Genomic DNA, 16,008 nt, shown 5'->3' on the forward strand with positions numbered 1-16,008 from the left:
AAGGTGCCTAAGAAATACAGCAAGCTGTCCATACCTGAGGCCTTGGAAACTGCCAAGCAAAGACTCACAGCCTTGGCCAGCCGCTTGAGGAGGTACACCAGAGAGATAGAAGGCAGGAGAATAAACCAGCTGTTCTCCACAGAACCAGCAAAGGTGTACTCTCAGTGGCAAGGGAACAATAAGAGAACAGCACCACCAAGGCTGGAGACGGAGCAATACTGGAAGAGCATATGGGAGAAGGATGCAACCCATAACGGCAATGCTCAGTGGCTAGAGGATCTGAGGGCAGACCACAGCGACCTCCCTGAACAGGGTCCAGTAACCATCACAGTGGCAGATATCCAAGAAAGGGTCTCCAGTATGAAGAGTTGGACACCACCAGGGCCCGACATGGTTCACGCCTACTGGCTGAAGAAGCTGACTGCACTCCACGAGCGTCTGGCAGCACAAATGAACCAGCTGCTAGTTAACGAGAGACACCCGGAATGGCTAACTGAAGGCCGGACGGTCCTGATCCCCAAGGACCCCAAGAAGGGAGCGGTCCCCTCCAACTACCGACCAATAACCTGCCTCAGTACTACATGGAAGCTCCTGTCAGGCATCATATCGGCTAAGATGAACAGGCACATGGGTCAATACATGAGCGGGACACAGAAAGGAATTGGCAAGAATACCAGAGGCGCAAAACACCAGCTACTGGTAGACAGAACAGTCAGCCGAGACTGCAAGACCAGACTGACCAACCTGTGCACTGCCTGGATTGATTACAAGAAGGCCTATGACTCAATGCCCCACAGCTGGATACTGGAATGCCTAGAATTGTACAAGATCAATGGGACCCTAAGAGCCTTCATCAGGAACTCAATGGGGATGTGGCGTACAACACTAGAGGCCAACTCCAAGCCCATAGCACAAGTCACCATCAAGTGCGGGATCTACCAAGGAGATGCTCTGTCCCCACTGCTGTTCTGCATAGGCCTGAACCCCCTCAGTGAGATCATTAACAAGACTGGCTACGGATACCGACTACGGAACGGAGCAGTTGTCAGCCACCTCCTGTACATGGATGACATCAAGCTGTATGCCAAGAGTGAACGAGACATCGATTCACTGATCCACACTACCAGGCTATACAGCAATGACATTGGAATGTCGTTCGGACTGGAGAAGTGTAGTCGGATGGTAACAAAGAGAGGGAAGGTAGTCAGAACTGAGGGGATTGAACTACCAGAAGGCAACATTGCAGACATAGAGGACAGTTACAAGTACTTGGGGATCCCGCAGGCGAATGGGAACCATGAAGAGGCCACTAGAAAAGCTGCAACCACCAAGTACCTGCAGAGGGTCAGGCAAGTCCTGAGGAGTCAGCTGAATGGTAAGAACAAGATCCGGGCCATCAACACCTACGCCCTGCCCGTGATCAGGTACCCTGCTGGGGTAATAGGCTGGCCAAAGGAGGAGATAGAAGCCACTGACATAAAGACAAGAAAGCTCCTTACCATGCATGGAGGGTTTCACCCCAAGTCCAGCACCCTGAGGCTGTACGCTAAGCGGAAGGAAGGGGGCCGGGGAGTGGTGAGTGTCAGCACCACAGTCCAGGATGAGACAACGAACATCCAAGAATACATTGGGAAGATGGCCCCAACTGACCGAGTGCTCAGTGAATACCTCAGGCAGCAGAAACCCAAGAAAGAGGAGGGAGACGAGGAACCATCATGGAAGGACAGGCCCCTGCACGGTATGTACCACCGGCAGATAGAGGAGGTGACTGATATCCAGAAATCCTACCAGTGGCTGGACAAAGCTGGACTGAAAGACAGCACAGAGGCACTAATCATGGCAGCACAAGAACAAGCTCTGAGCACAAGATCCATAGAGGCTGGGGTCTATCACACCAGGCAAGACCCCAGGTGCAGGCTGTGTAAAGATGCCCCAGAGACAATCCAGCACATAACAGCAGGGTGCAAGATGCTAGCAGGCAAGGCATACATGGAACGCCATAACCAAGTGGCCGGCATAGTGTACAGGAACATCTGTGCCGAGTATAATCTGGAAGTCCCGAGGTCAAAATGGGAGATGCCCCCAAGGGTGGTGGAGAATGACCGAGCTAAGATCCTGTGGGACTTCCAGATACAGACGGACAAAATGGTGGTGGCTAACCAACCGGAAGTAGTGGTGGTAGACAAACAGAAGAAGACGGCCATAGTGATCGATGTAGCGGTTCCGAATGACAGCAACATCAGGAAGAAGGAACACGAGAAGCTGGAGAAATACCAAGGGCTCAGAGAAGAGCTCGAGAGGATGTGGAGGGTGAAGGTAACGGTGGTCCCCGTGGTAATCGGAGCACTAGGTGCGGTGACTCCCAAGCTAGGCGAGTGGCTCCAGCAGATCCCGGGAACAACATCGGAGATCTCTGTCCAGAAGAACACAGTCCTGGGAACAGCTAAGATACTGCGCAGGACCCTCAAGCTCCCAGGCCTCTGGTAGAGGACCCGAGCTTGAAGGATAAACCGCCCGCAGGGGCGTGCTGGGTGTTTTTATATGTGTGTTATCCAACATTGTCTTTATCTTGGACAACATCCGCCTCTCCGACACCACCTTGTGGGAGTCCAGCTCCATCCCCACAACATTACTGGCCTTACGGATCAGTTTATCAAGTCTGTTGGCATCTGCTGCCCTCAGCCTGCTCCCCCAGCATGCAACAGCATAGAGGATCGCACTGGCCACAACGGACTCGTGTTTATAAGTGTTTATGTGTGTTTATAAGTCTGTATTTGTTTAACTAACTGCTGTTATGTCACTGTTACACCTCTACTAAGCTTTGTTACATTATTACAGTTATCACATATTTATTATGTGTTTATTGGCATTTAATTATGCACTTATTAAAAGCCAAGTCTGGCCTCAGTAAACTCTATTGTGGTTCACCTCGTGGGAAGCATTATTGCCGTGTCTAAACTAAGCAGCTTTAGTTTGCTGGCTCGTTGACGGCTTCAATATGGACTGAACTGTATGTGAGAACGATTTCCAGTTAAACTGTTATATCCATAAACTCTACACGTCTGGTCCTTGATGTGCATTAACAAGTCCCAGTGTGGCCCTTCATGAAATTGAGTTTGACACCTCTGATACACACTGATTAACACTTAACTATGGACTTATTAACACTTAACTAGCATTTGTTAATAAAAAGCTTTATCCACCCTCTGTTTTTATATCTGCTCGGGCTGTTTAGATTCATGTCAGGAGTAAAACTGGCGTTTAATACCCATTAGAGGTAGAGTTTAACTCCCATGCACTGTCTTGATGTGCACCTTTATTTTGATATTCTAGGCATGTGGACTGTCTGTTGGCGTGTGTCGCTGTTTGTGGTCCTGACTTCTCCTCAGTGGTTCTCAGCCAGTCGAGTGTGCATTTTGGAGCCACAATCAGATTAAGGCTGAGCATCTCCTTCTGATCGCTGCTCTCTGCTCTGCACCGCCAACTCAATCTGATCTGGCCACAGCCTCAGGCCACCTCTCTGATCAAACACACACACACACACACACACACACACACACACACACACACACACACACACACACACACACACACTTAAATATAGAATGGAGGTTCACTCACACACTGCACACACACAAGCTCCACAAATACATTCATACATACTCACAATTTCCTTTTTTGAGTCCTTTGAATCATTCATGAAGAAGAGATGGCAGAAATCAACACAGAATCAATCTGGCACACACGCACACACACACACACACACACACACACACACACACACACACACACACACACACACATAGAGACTCACGCATGCATGGGTGCTTTCAAAACACACCCAAGGCGTGTGCCGCATCCCCTGAGTCACACACACAAGCATACACACACAAAAAGTACTCAGGCCAACCAACAAAGACGCACACCACTTACTGTCTCCCCACACACACACACACACACTCACCCACGCACACACATGCTACACCGCTCACTTTAACAGGCTGTACCTTCGGTGGTTGGATGCTGCAGCTCATAGTGAGTGTCAGCAGCCTGACTGTCTGGGAGCACAGGGGACGAGAGACACTGAAATGGACTTCTTATGCCAGGGAGAGAGAGAGCGTGGGCTGGTGTGGCATGCAGTGAAAGGGAGTAGATTAAGAGAAGCAATCTGCTGTGAGAGATAAAAGGAAGGGGAGAGAGGGCAGCGGAGGGTTGCGTTACGTGGACACATGGGTAGAATAGACAATCGTGTGCTTTTCAGGCTGGAGACACAGGGAGTGCAAAAGGAGTAAAAACGATCAGTTTAGATTGGACGTATTTCCTGATTTATATGGCGTGCAGCATGGGCTTATGTTCTCCAGTGACTTTGAGCTCTCATACTTGATGTAGTTGTGTGCAAACATTTTTTCTGTGTAGTAACAAATTATGAAACATTTCAAGTACTCTCAGGTTAAGTCCGACTTGCAAACAGACGGCAGGTTCCTACCTGTCCAGGTTGCTGACAACTCTTGTTGTAGTGCTGTTCCTCTGCCTAAATATGGAAAACTCTAAGTATTGCTTTCATTAATTTTTCAAATTAAGTTCTATAATGTAGAAATAATTCACTGGAAGTGTCTTATAGACTGAAAGAATGCAAGAAATTGCAATAGAGTATCATCAAAATGTATTATCAGTGATGCAATAGCAACACTGTGTATGGTCATTGTGGAGATACTCACAGATATATTCACTTTAGCTTCGACCACAGCCGATTATTGGGACAAAGGTTCAATGTGGGGTCTGTCTTGTTGGATATTTATGTTCTGGTTCAAAGTCATTGCTTCTCAGTGCTGCTTTCTATCTCTGTCTTATGTTTTGGGATTAAGCACACAAAGGACTTCCATGTGAACAGTGCCACGCAGCTACATGTAAAAAACACTTCAGGTCTCATACATACATCCAGGCTTGTTTTTCTGATGCCATATGTCACAATAACATGTAAAACTAAATGGGAAACCAATTTATCTCTCACAAACATGATCTAGGTCATTTTGGGCCACTTAACACACGTACATGTACAAATACAGTTACAGACCCATACAGTTTACAAAGGTACTTCATACACATCCAGTTTCAAACTGCCTCCATCTCACTCTGTGATACTTTAGTGGCTAGGACATATACTGCAAGGATCTGTTAATATTAGTTAGAACAGTTAACATGATGCCCCAGCCATACACAAAACTCCAACAAATCCACACAATAGATTCATTATGATTTTAACATTTTCAAATTTAAAATCGCTACTTTTGTTTGTCTCAGAATGAAGTTTGTACCGGAGTAGACAGGTGATCCTTTCTTCAGTTTGCTTAAGGGTTTCTCTGCAACCAACAGAAATGTGTAGTAAACACATAATCGAGTCGATTACAGTGTTTACAGCCTCTAAGTGGTATATTCATACCACCAACAGGCAGGTCAGCTCCAGGGTAGCCACAGTGGGGGACTATTATGTCCTCTGTATAGCAGAAAACTTTAAGCACTGTACATACACTGAGAAGTTAGGATGAAATAATCATGTGAAAAGAAAAGGGGTGGTGGGACTTTGCAAGCTCTCTTTATATACCACCATGCAGGATGAGTTCTGGAGGAGGTCAGAAAAAGAGAATAGAAGGGGAACGTATGCAAAGAAGAATAGAGCTGAAATGTGGCGCGATAGAAAGGCAGGAGATACGTGTATGGAGAGAAAGCCTGTAAGGCATGTATTTTACACAGGTGACGCAGAGGCCATGGAAACAGATAAGGAGAAGAACAGAGTACAGCTGCATTCACACTCTGGCTTCGGGAGGCTCTTACTCTGTTGTTTGTTACATTTACGAGCTGCAAACAACGGCTCATTGTGAGACGGTTCGTTCAGACAGGCTCGAAGATGAAATTCATCATGGCTCTAATGAATATGTTTTCATACCAATCTGTGTAATAAAACACTAAAAGCAGAGCTTTTAATGTGGTCACGTTCAGCCTGCACCTGTCCCCTTCCACCTGTTCCATTGTCAGTGCCAGTGCTAACTTCATAACTGCAGTGAATATTCATGCCTGGCCACTTTCACTGCAGTACAACAAAAATAAGTGCCTTTGTTACATCTTACAGTACTTTTCCCCTGCTAGCAGTTGTTGCTACTTTCTGTAATGTGGCGGTCCCCAACCCCTGGGCCTCGGACCGGTACCGGTCCGTGAGTTGTTTGGTACCGGGCTGCGAGAGTTGAGGCTCAGGTGTGAAATGTATGGTTTTCAGGGTTTTTATCGGTTTTCAGTGTTATTTTGTTATCGTTTTGATCGTTTACTCTGTTTTCCTGGGTCTTTTCACGTGTGTTATGAATAAATTTAATTTTTTCCGGTACCGGTACCGGTCCGTGGCGCAAAAAAGGTTGGAGACCGCTGCTGTAATGGACTGCTCAGACAGTTTCTCGTACCATAACCAAAAAAGTTTCATAAGCCAAACATTGTAATTTAAAGAAACTTTCCTGTAGAAATATAAGATGCGTATATATTTTATTGGTATTGGAAACAAGTATTTGATTAATTATCAGTAAATTTTTACATTAAAGATGTCAAATATATATCCAAAATATTGGGAAACCCCTCTGTTACAGCAGCCAAAACAGTAACACAACCAACAACAAAATAAAGTATTAGGTTCATAAAGTAAAGCATCTCAATGAAACAAGAATATGACAAAACTAAATAGCTTAATAAAGTGAAGTTACTCAAGTAGAAAATAGCTTAATAAAATGAAACGGTATCAAAATAAAAATAAAGTCGCTCGTTAGGGAAACAAATCTAAATAAAACAATCTGGCAACGGCTCCATAATGTAAAACAGCTCAATTACAAAAAAAGGAAAGGAATCAAAGTAGCATACTAAAAGTAAAGTAAGTGGCAGATGGCAATAAAGCGTCTCAGTATATTCAGAGTGTAACGTGCAGTGAGCAGTGCAGGGTGGCATGAGAGTACAGACAAGCAGGCAGCTGTTTGCAGCATTCACCTTTATGATGTCACAAAGTAGCCATATCACAGGTTTTTATCACCTTGTCTTGTTAATATTTTGCAACATTTTACAACCTCAAGTATGGAATTAACAACAGATTATAGACGGTTAGTGTGCACAGTCCACACCTATGATCGGTGTGGACATACAGGTTTGTATTAACAGCTTCATTTGAAGGACTAATCTGTGTGCTTTTCCTGCTTTATCCAAGCAAAGATAATCAGCTGGAGAGGCACAGTGAAGATCGGGGGGGTTCACGAGCTCCAGCTCTGTACAGAGACTGGCTGCTGTGACAGGATGATAATAGTAATGACTCACAGTTGTGGCCCCATGTCATATTACGCGGGTCTTTAAGAAGGATTTATGTACCCTTCATTAGCGAAAGCATTCCCTGAGAGGGTATGGACGGTGTTTGGGGGTGCGATTGTCTCGCCTTTGAAACGGTCACTTAACAGGACAATTCTGTCATTTACTGTCTTTAAACTGACTTTGATGCGTCAAGAAGGCAACAAAACAGCAATAAGACAGAGTCTGTGTATCAGGGTTTTTTTTCAGCCTGATTGAGTTGACACTTACAATCTGTTCACGACTGTATTGCTGTTAACTGTTATAAAGCTCGACCCTGTGTGGTCCTGAGAACTGAGATTATAACTATTCACCCTTTCAGAACCTGAAATCTGTGTCTAACAGCTGATCTGAACGATATGTAGACGAACATAAACCATTACTTTCAGATCCTGAGCCAGCCGTGTGTTAACAGAGATACTGTTACGGTGTAATGTGCATAAATCCACGCATCACTCTGGGTTTTTCTGCAGTGTGTGAATTAAATTAGAGTTGCACTTGAGGTGCTGTCTCACATCCTGCAGTTAGAAAGCCCAGATATGATGGAGGAATGTTACACATATGGTTTGTTGGCTTTGCAAATGATGGTGCAGCTGCTATAATGTAGTGACAGAGAGGAGCAGCAAAAGATCAACCCCAGCCATCATTAACTCATTTGATCACAGTTAGAACTTCATGAGCCGTACTTCATGCAAAGTGTCTCAGAACAGAATCTCGGAAAGTTTGTTGTTGATTTGGGTAAATCACGTGCTTCAAACATTTGGGTTTAAAAAAAAAACACAGAGAAGCTGACGCGCTTCAGGAAGGCAGAAATAAATCTCAAAGCTGGTTGTTTTGTTCGTACATTATGCTACTATATTGTAGTATAATAGTATAATTGTAATTCTTTAAACTGAGCTTTGGCATGTCGACATCATTTCAGATTATTTACTATTGAACTTGCGCGGCAATATTTAAAGGCAGTGCTAAGTGGATGGGTGATTTAACTCATAAACACATGATAATGTATGCTGTTACATTTGAATTTGAATGTCTGAAGAGGAAATGGTGTGTGTGAATATTGTGTATATTAATTTAACACTCAGTCATTAACGTAACACATTAACACAGTCTTATTAATGGCTGAATTTTGCCTGACATATGTAACAGCAGCTATCGAAGTAAATACAAGAAAAAAAAGCAACATGAATGTTGCTGTGTCTGTTCAATTTCAGTTCAGTTTGATTTTATTTATATTGAGCCAAGTCACAACAGCTATGCACACTACTGAGAAAAAGACAGGTGAGAGTCTGTGAAGGTTCTCAGTCATCCAGGTCATCATAGTCTGAGGAGCTTGGAAAGAAAAGCGTCTGGACCTGTTTAAATTGCTTGAAGACGTTTCACCTCTCACCCGAGAAGCTTCTTTAGTTATAGGGTCAAATGGTGGAGAGTCCACCATTTGACCCTATAAACACACTCCTTCCTTCATTAACATTAGTTCAGTTCTGCTCTGTTTGATAATCTCAGTATTATTATGGAGCAGGAATATGTAGAGTGGACAGAGCCAAAGTCTTGGCACTCTGCTCACAGCTTTGAGCCATCCAGCTGTGCCAATTACACACTCATTCTCATAGCATCTCTCTCCTCTCATTCCAAACAAATAAACAGTGCTAGCAGCAACTGTCACACACATAGTGTATCAGCATCAAAAAAGATGTGTTTTTTGGGAACATATTTAGTGCGATTTACAGTACATTGCCTGCCTCAAGTCTCAGTAACTCTCATTTCTATGTGTTATTATTTGAAGAAGCAGATGAGTTGGCAGGCGATCTGTGTGGATTTATAAATTAGATGGCAATCAATTTCCAACCATTTGCAATCTGTTTGAGACTGATGGAGACGGCTCGCACAACCTGTGCAACTTCCTTGAAACCAAACGTGTTTGGTCACTGTAAGCACGTTAATGAGTGCAGTTATTTTTTGTTAGTGGTTCTCCTTCAGTACTAGTAGTAACCTGACTTTCAGTCAGTTTGAGTCTAAGTTCTTTTGTATCTGGATGATGTATATTTTAACATCACCTGAAGGCAGATTTGAATACCTGATTCCTGTTATGTGCTTTTCTCACAGGGTCCTGCAGTTAAAGGTTCTTTTTTACATTTACAACGCACACCTGAAAAAGCCCCTTTTGCTTATGAGGTTTTGTCTTCTCTTAACCACTGAACATCTAAACCCGAACTACTTGTAAGAATCATAGCATGTTAAGTTAGATGTGGCCAACATGGCCAACTGTTGGTCCATCATGGCATTTCCCGCTTTTAGGGTTGTCATAATTCAATTTTACATCCAAGAATATGTTTTTTTACATTTAAAATCCCAACCAATGTTTTTTTCACCAGTGGTTCTCATTATTTAACCTGGATGAACAGTACAGTAGGAATACACTGGCATTAGGTTTGATAGACACTTTGAAGCCCATCTTCTGGGCATTTCAGTGACAGTATGCAAGCTATTTGCTGTTTTTCTACTCACTGCTTTGTGTGTTAGAACCAAATTATTTATTACTTAACACATAACATACTTTAAGTGGGACTAGTAATAGTAGCAATATGATATTCTAATTACATTTTGTTTAATACAAATGAGTAATGCAACTAATGAAGTTTTAAAACTTAGAAACATTTTTCACAGATGTAAATGTAATAATGGTGGTAGAGTCAGGGGTTCAATGCCCAGCTTCTGAGCTGCACGGGTTTATTGTCAGGGTTGGTGGTTGTACATGTAGCACACGCACACTTCGTAATTTGTTTACAATATAAGAAGCACACGTGTGTGTGTGTGTGTGTGTGTGTGTGTGTGTGTGTGTGTGTGTGTGTGTGTGTGTGTGTGTGTGTGTGTGTGTGTGTGTGTGTGTGTGTGTGCTTGGGCCTGCCTGCCTGTCTGTTGGTTCAAATGCTAATACATTCATGTCTCAGCACTTCTCTTGTTTACTTCTTTACTTATACTTGAAACTATACACCATCATCAGCATAAAAACTTTCCGTGCTGCATGCCATTAGCCCATATAGCAACTTTTCTATTTAAAAGGAAAACCACACAATAATTTTCTATTAGTCCTCCCTTGAACTCATATCTCCTCCAGCTCAGCTACTTAGCATCAAAGTGTGCTTGAACTTTTCAGAGCCTTCCTTTTTAGCCATAGTCTTTAAAAGGGCCTCAGCAGTAATGACACCACACAGAGGAAGATTTAATAGAATATGGGCTGTATGGGTTGTGTAGAAGGTCCACAGATAATTGTATTAGACAACCATAGCCATGCTTCCTTCACAACAATGCACAGGCTTGGCCCTGGTCCACTCTGAAGTTTAATGTGAGGGCCCTGACCTGGTGACATCTGCAGCGCTTCGGGCACCAAGTGTGTTTGTAAGGAATCTGTTATTTTTTCTGTATTAAGGCACAAAATATAGTAGCTGGTGGTGGATGCTACTAGAAACACATTTTGTGCAACATGTAAACAGATTTCAGCCTAATCTGTGTCTTTTTTGTGTGTGTTTTTAATTCTGTCCTGCCTGGCAGCTTTTGCAATCAGACTTATGATCTTAATGCGCTTGTTGTGCCAAACATGTCTCGCTTTTCCAAGATCAGTTCTTTAAATTCTCTGTTAGCTCCTCTTGTTTGTGTCTTTCTTTTATCCGCTTATTTCTTCATTTCCATTTGTGTTATTTCAGTTATTACATTATATGTGGTATACAGTATGACAATGTCTAAGGCAGGACAGGAAGGAAAGGAGAAAAAAAGGTAGGGATAATAGGGGAAGATGTAATAAAAGGATACAGTACAAATAGAAATGCACACTGTATCGCCAACTGCAACAAAAAAAATTGGAAATGCTTCTTCTGGTGTGTGTGTGTGTGTGTGTGTGTGTGTGTGTGTGTGTGTGTGTGTGTGTGTGTGTGTGTGTGTGTGTCTGAGTATGAAAAAGAAAGAGAGACAGAGAGTGTCAAATGTGTGTGTGTCTTTGTCATGAAATGTACTTGAAATTGAGAAGCTACAGTAACACTAACCAGGAGTCAAAGGCAGATAGAGATGGATCCACGAGAACCGGGCCATGCGCAGCCCCCAGGAGTACCCAAGACCTAAGGCCACACATCTCGATATCGGCACACTCATCCCAGCAGGAGAAAGAGAGAGGCTGCAGGTGTGAGCCGAGATCAGGGACCCATGCAGGGCTCCAGGCAGTAAGGAACCCTCCCCCTGCCACCCGGGACCACCAAAGGAGCACATCAAAGACTACACTAGAATATCCAGCCATGCTCCGTAGCCGGATCTGTGTTGCTTGGGACACTTTCACTTTAGTTATGACACAAGAAAATGGTGCCATGATGTCAACTTGGACAGGGTTATGACCTGAAATCAATCAAGGTCAAATGTTTTGCCAAATAACTGCTACTCTCCAAGTAAAGAAAAACTTTGATGGACCTTATATAGGCGGTACTTCTCCAAATCTCAGAAAGGCATATTGTAAAGTTGAATTGTTTAAGTAAGTAAAACAAAAATATTCATCTGAGCAGAGCAAGCAATACTTACTCTGGGAAATATGTGTCAATTAAAACATGCCAAACTGAAAGCTTACATCCCATAAAGGCGTTGATTGTTTGCATCCAGCCTGTAAAGTACTGCCACCTGGTGGCCACAGTTGGTTATTGTCTCTGGAGGCTAGCTTGTGTCTGAGCCACTGGAATGTGTAGTTGTTGTCATTTTCATGGGCATGGCAGCATTCACCAGTATTTAAACTCTAAAATCGATCTCAGTGTTAGTACAAATACATTCCTGTTATTTATACGTTGAACTCGTTGGCTTTAATAAAGTTTATTGTGTCTTGGTTTTATTTTAACAGCAGCTGTTTTTCTGTTATGTTATTGCCAGGGTTTTAATAGTTTTGCAATTTTCATTAGTTTTTATTTTTATTTAGTTTTGACTTCAGATTTTCAATTTTATATCAGTTTTAATTAGTTTTTACCAATTGTTTGCTAGTTTAGTTTAGTTTTTAGTTTTTTGAAAATCCTTAGTTTCAGTTTAGTTTTGATTAGTTTCAGTTATAGGTTTAGTTGTGTTTGCAATAATTAAGTGTAACAAAATCCCAGTTTCATCATATCAGTCATGCTCTTCTGCTCATCCTTGGGTATGTTGCTATTCCAGCTACCATACCCTGCACCCTGCACAGGTCGCCTGTCTGTCGCAGGGCTAACACGCAGAGACAGACAACTCACATTCCCACCTATGGGTTCTTTAAATAAATAAATAAATAAAGGCAGATGAACAACCATTGATACCAGGCAACTATAAAATGTATATCTTGGCCCCAATGAGACTATTAACTCTTGCAGCACCGGGTGTTCATAATTTTGGTTCAAGTGAATTGATAAACTTTGTGAAGGCAATTGACTCACACAGTTGTGTAGATGTCCCCGTCCTGCTGTCTCGGGATGCATCACGCTGCCTTGCCTGGGGTTAGCTTCTGTTTTCTGGGGATGAGGGTTGAGTGTGCTCCCTTACCTTCTCAAGGTAAGCTAGGTTAGCCTTCTTGTGTGAGCTTTTCAAGTGCACTTTAAGGTTTGTGGGATTTTTTTCCCTTTAGAAATGTCCCTCATAATTTGTCTCTTTCCACTACAAGACACTTGCTTTATCCAAAACACAGTCATATTCAAAGTAATCCCAAATTGGACTCTGGCGCTTTCTCCTGACTTTTCCTGACATGATTCTGCGCGTGGACGGAGCAGCAACACAGACGACTCGACTAACGTGCTGCCACCTGCTGGCATAATGAGACAGCAAGAAAAAATCTGGAAACTAAACTTCATTTTCACCCTCGACTATTGTAGGACACGCACACATCAACGAAAACTAAACACATTTTGCTATAAATTCAGTTAATTTTAGTTAGTTTTGTGGACACTCATTACAGTTTTAGTTAGTTTTCCTTTTTTTGTTTTTATTTTTATTTCCGTTAACGAAAATGTTTTTTCACTTCTAGTTTTCGTTATTTCGTTCATTTTCGTTAACGATAATAATCTTGGTTATTGCTCAATTATAAGATGATAAAAAAACACTCGGGAGGGTCACCAACAATTTGCCTACTGTTTGTGTTTGCCATCCTGATTAATGGCAGTGGGTGTTACCTCAAAATGAGGCTGAATTACTTCTGCAGTCAAACACCTGGAAGCCTTAGCTTTAACCCCATGATAAAAAAAAACAACAAACAAAAAGACCAACTTTCCCTGTCTTTGTACCTCGAGGCCCTCCAGCCAGGCTCCATTATTAATACACTTGTCTGCTAAATGCTTTATCCATTCTTTACCCAACTTAGTTTAAATCAAATCCCAAAATGTCCCCATCTCCAACCTCATCTCTCTTGTGCATTTTCTGTTCTTGCAAAAAGATCTCATAAGTACCAAAACACACACGCAAATGTCGAGCACTCTGTGACGTTAGCGATGCTATCTTGAGATCAAAGTAGCTGGCTGCGTTTTATAACTCAAGTAGTCCAATTTCATTCAGAAGCAGACACCCCAAGAAGGCTTTTGATAATCTACACTGTCTGATGAGATTTCCATTGAAATAAGTTAGCAAGAGGAAAGGAAAGATACAGAACTGGGAAGTAAATCTGAGAGACGAGGAAATGGGACAATTGAAGGAAGAATGATGGGGGAGTGGAAGAAGATGGCACAAGAAAGAAGACAAAATGGAGAAAAGAAGTGGAGACAAGAAGCTCTGTAGTTAAAGCTGATTGATCAATCTATTTTTGCTCATTTTTTGAATTGCTTCTGTCGTAGCCTCTTTGCTCCATGTCTCCCTGAATCACACTCCATCTCTCATGCCCTCACTTTTCCAGTGTTTATAAGTCATCTGTCAGATAGGCAGACGTGTAGATGGAACAAAACTCGTCCCTGTAATTTATTCTGCTGTTTTTGCCAACATTCATTCCTTCTCCTGCATGATGACTTCCATTTGTCAGCCGCCTCTGCGTCTTTAAAATGAATCCATTTGCCTCTGAGTTGCTCCGTTTCTTTATTGCGAAGAGATGCAGTTTGGCAACAAATGCTAAAAGATGAAATGAGAATTGGTGTCGTGATGACTCAGTGGGTTCAACTATATTCTCGCAACATCAAATCTGACTCATGACTTCCTCTGCGTGTCAGCTCCCTCTTCTGCCCTTCCTTCTCGCTAACTGCCATAATAAAAATATAATAGGAATGGGGGTAAGACGCCCGCTTTAATTTGTTTAGACCACAGCTTGAGTGCTGCTCTTACAGCCGAAAGATCTTTGCATCAGCTGGAAAATTTGTCAATAAAAAAATCGGTTCATGAGGAATCACAGTAAATAATCAAATGTGTTTAAGCCTTGTGATGTTTTCATTAATCTACTGAAAGGAGCAACAGTAAATGGATCTGCTATTCTATGTGTATGTGCAGCTTGATATGTCAATGTGCTTCTGCTCCGTGGGTTTGAAGTATCGATCACAACATTGCTGCCGTACCTGATAAAGTGATAATAAACTAATTCTGAACTTCTTGTTCTTGTTTCAGGTGTCAGAAAGGACTGACAGTGGAAGCAGATGACAGAAAGGTCAGTTTGAAAGCTTTTTTTTTCAATCGCAACTTATTTTTTGTCACCAGCACAGGAAGGAGACTCTCCCTCCTTTGACCTTGTTCCTGTGGACAGACCCTGGGTCCGTTCAAATAAAACAAAACAAAACACATAGAAAGTATGGAGCAGCAAACTGGAGGAGAAAGAAAAGACATGTCAGCACTTACTGAGGAGATGAGTGTTTGAGAGTAATGCAAAAGAAGCATTTTGAGATCACATGTGGCAGCTACTCATTAGATGGACTTTATAGCAAACATTTTCACAAAAACCCCCCTTCAAAAAATCCCAATCCAAATGCTTGCACACCCACGCACATACTGTATAATGTCAACCATTGACAGGCCAGTATGAGCGACCGTGCACCATCAGGTCAGAGTGGACAACATCTACAAGTAGGACAGGCTGCAGGAGTGAGACAGCCCTCGATCTGATCATAGTGGCTTCTATGTGAAACTGCATCCACTCTGCGGCATCTGCTGTGGGGCCCAATCAAACCACAGATACGACGCATAAAGGATTTCCTTTGCAAACAACTGATGCAGTTTTAATAAGCTAATTAATGAAGCTGTAATCTGTCACTTAAGGGCTGTTTAAGCAGCTGAGCCACTTTAGCTCTGATTATGCTTCATCACCGATCTGATGGTGAATTTTCCCATAAAGGAAACTCATCAAGATTGGAATATAAATATTTTTAAGCATTTAAATAAGGGTTAATTTGCTTAAGCATAAGTGGATGTTTGTTTATCAAATGGTCATAAATAACAGAAAATGTTATGTAAAGTAACACAGACTTATTACCATAACACAACTGTCAAAATTATTGGTGTGCAATGAATTTGCAGTTTTGTTGTCTTTGAAATGGTTTGTGTGAAGATGGAGGTCGGCTGCAGCCAGCTGCCATCTTCAAAGGGGCTTTGGTGCAAGTCAGCGATTAAATGGCAGTGCAGAGCCATCAGTGTAATATCAGTTTATGACTGAAAGGAGTGAGGCTGGCAATAACATGCAAACTGTTCATG

The 16,008-nt window shown here is 42.5% G+C and overlaps 1 protein-coding gene across 6 annotated transcripts in view; it reads left to right on the plus strand.

Annotated features, from left to right (window-relative positions):
- The window catches only part of LOC113037032 (leucine-rich repeat and fibronectin type III domain-containing protein 1-like protein), a 421,423-nt gene that overhangs the window by 73,171 nt on the left and 332,244 nt on the right, over positions 1 to 16,008 (plus strand). For all 6 annotated transcript variants that reach the window (XM_026193741.2, XM_080289322.1, XM_026193739.2 and 3 more), the window contains exon 2: positions 14,932 to 14,971. The gene's annotated coding sequence lies outside the window, so the exon portion shown is untranslated. The remainder of the gene's footprint in view (positions 1 to 14,931; positions 14,972 to 16,008) is intronic.

This window comes from Astatotilapia calliptera, chromosome 14, assembly GCF_964374335.1.
Source record: "Astatotilapia calliptera chromosome 14, fAstCal68.1, whole genome shotgun sequence".
Taxonomy (NCBI): domain Eukaryota; kingdom Metazoa; phylum Chordata; class Actinopteri; order Cichliformes; family Cichlidae; genus Astatotilapia; species Astatotilapia calliptera.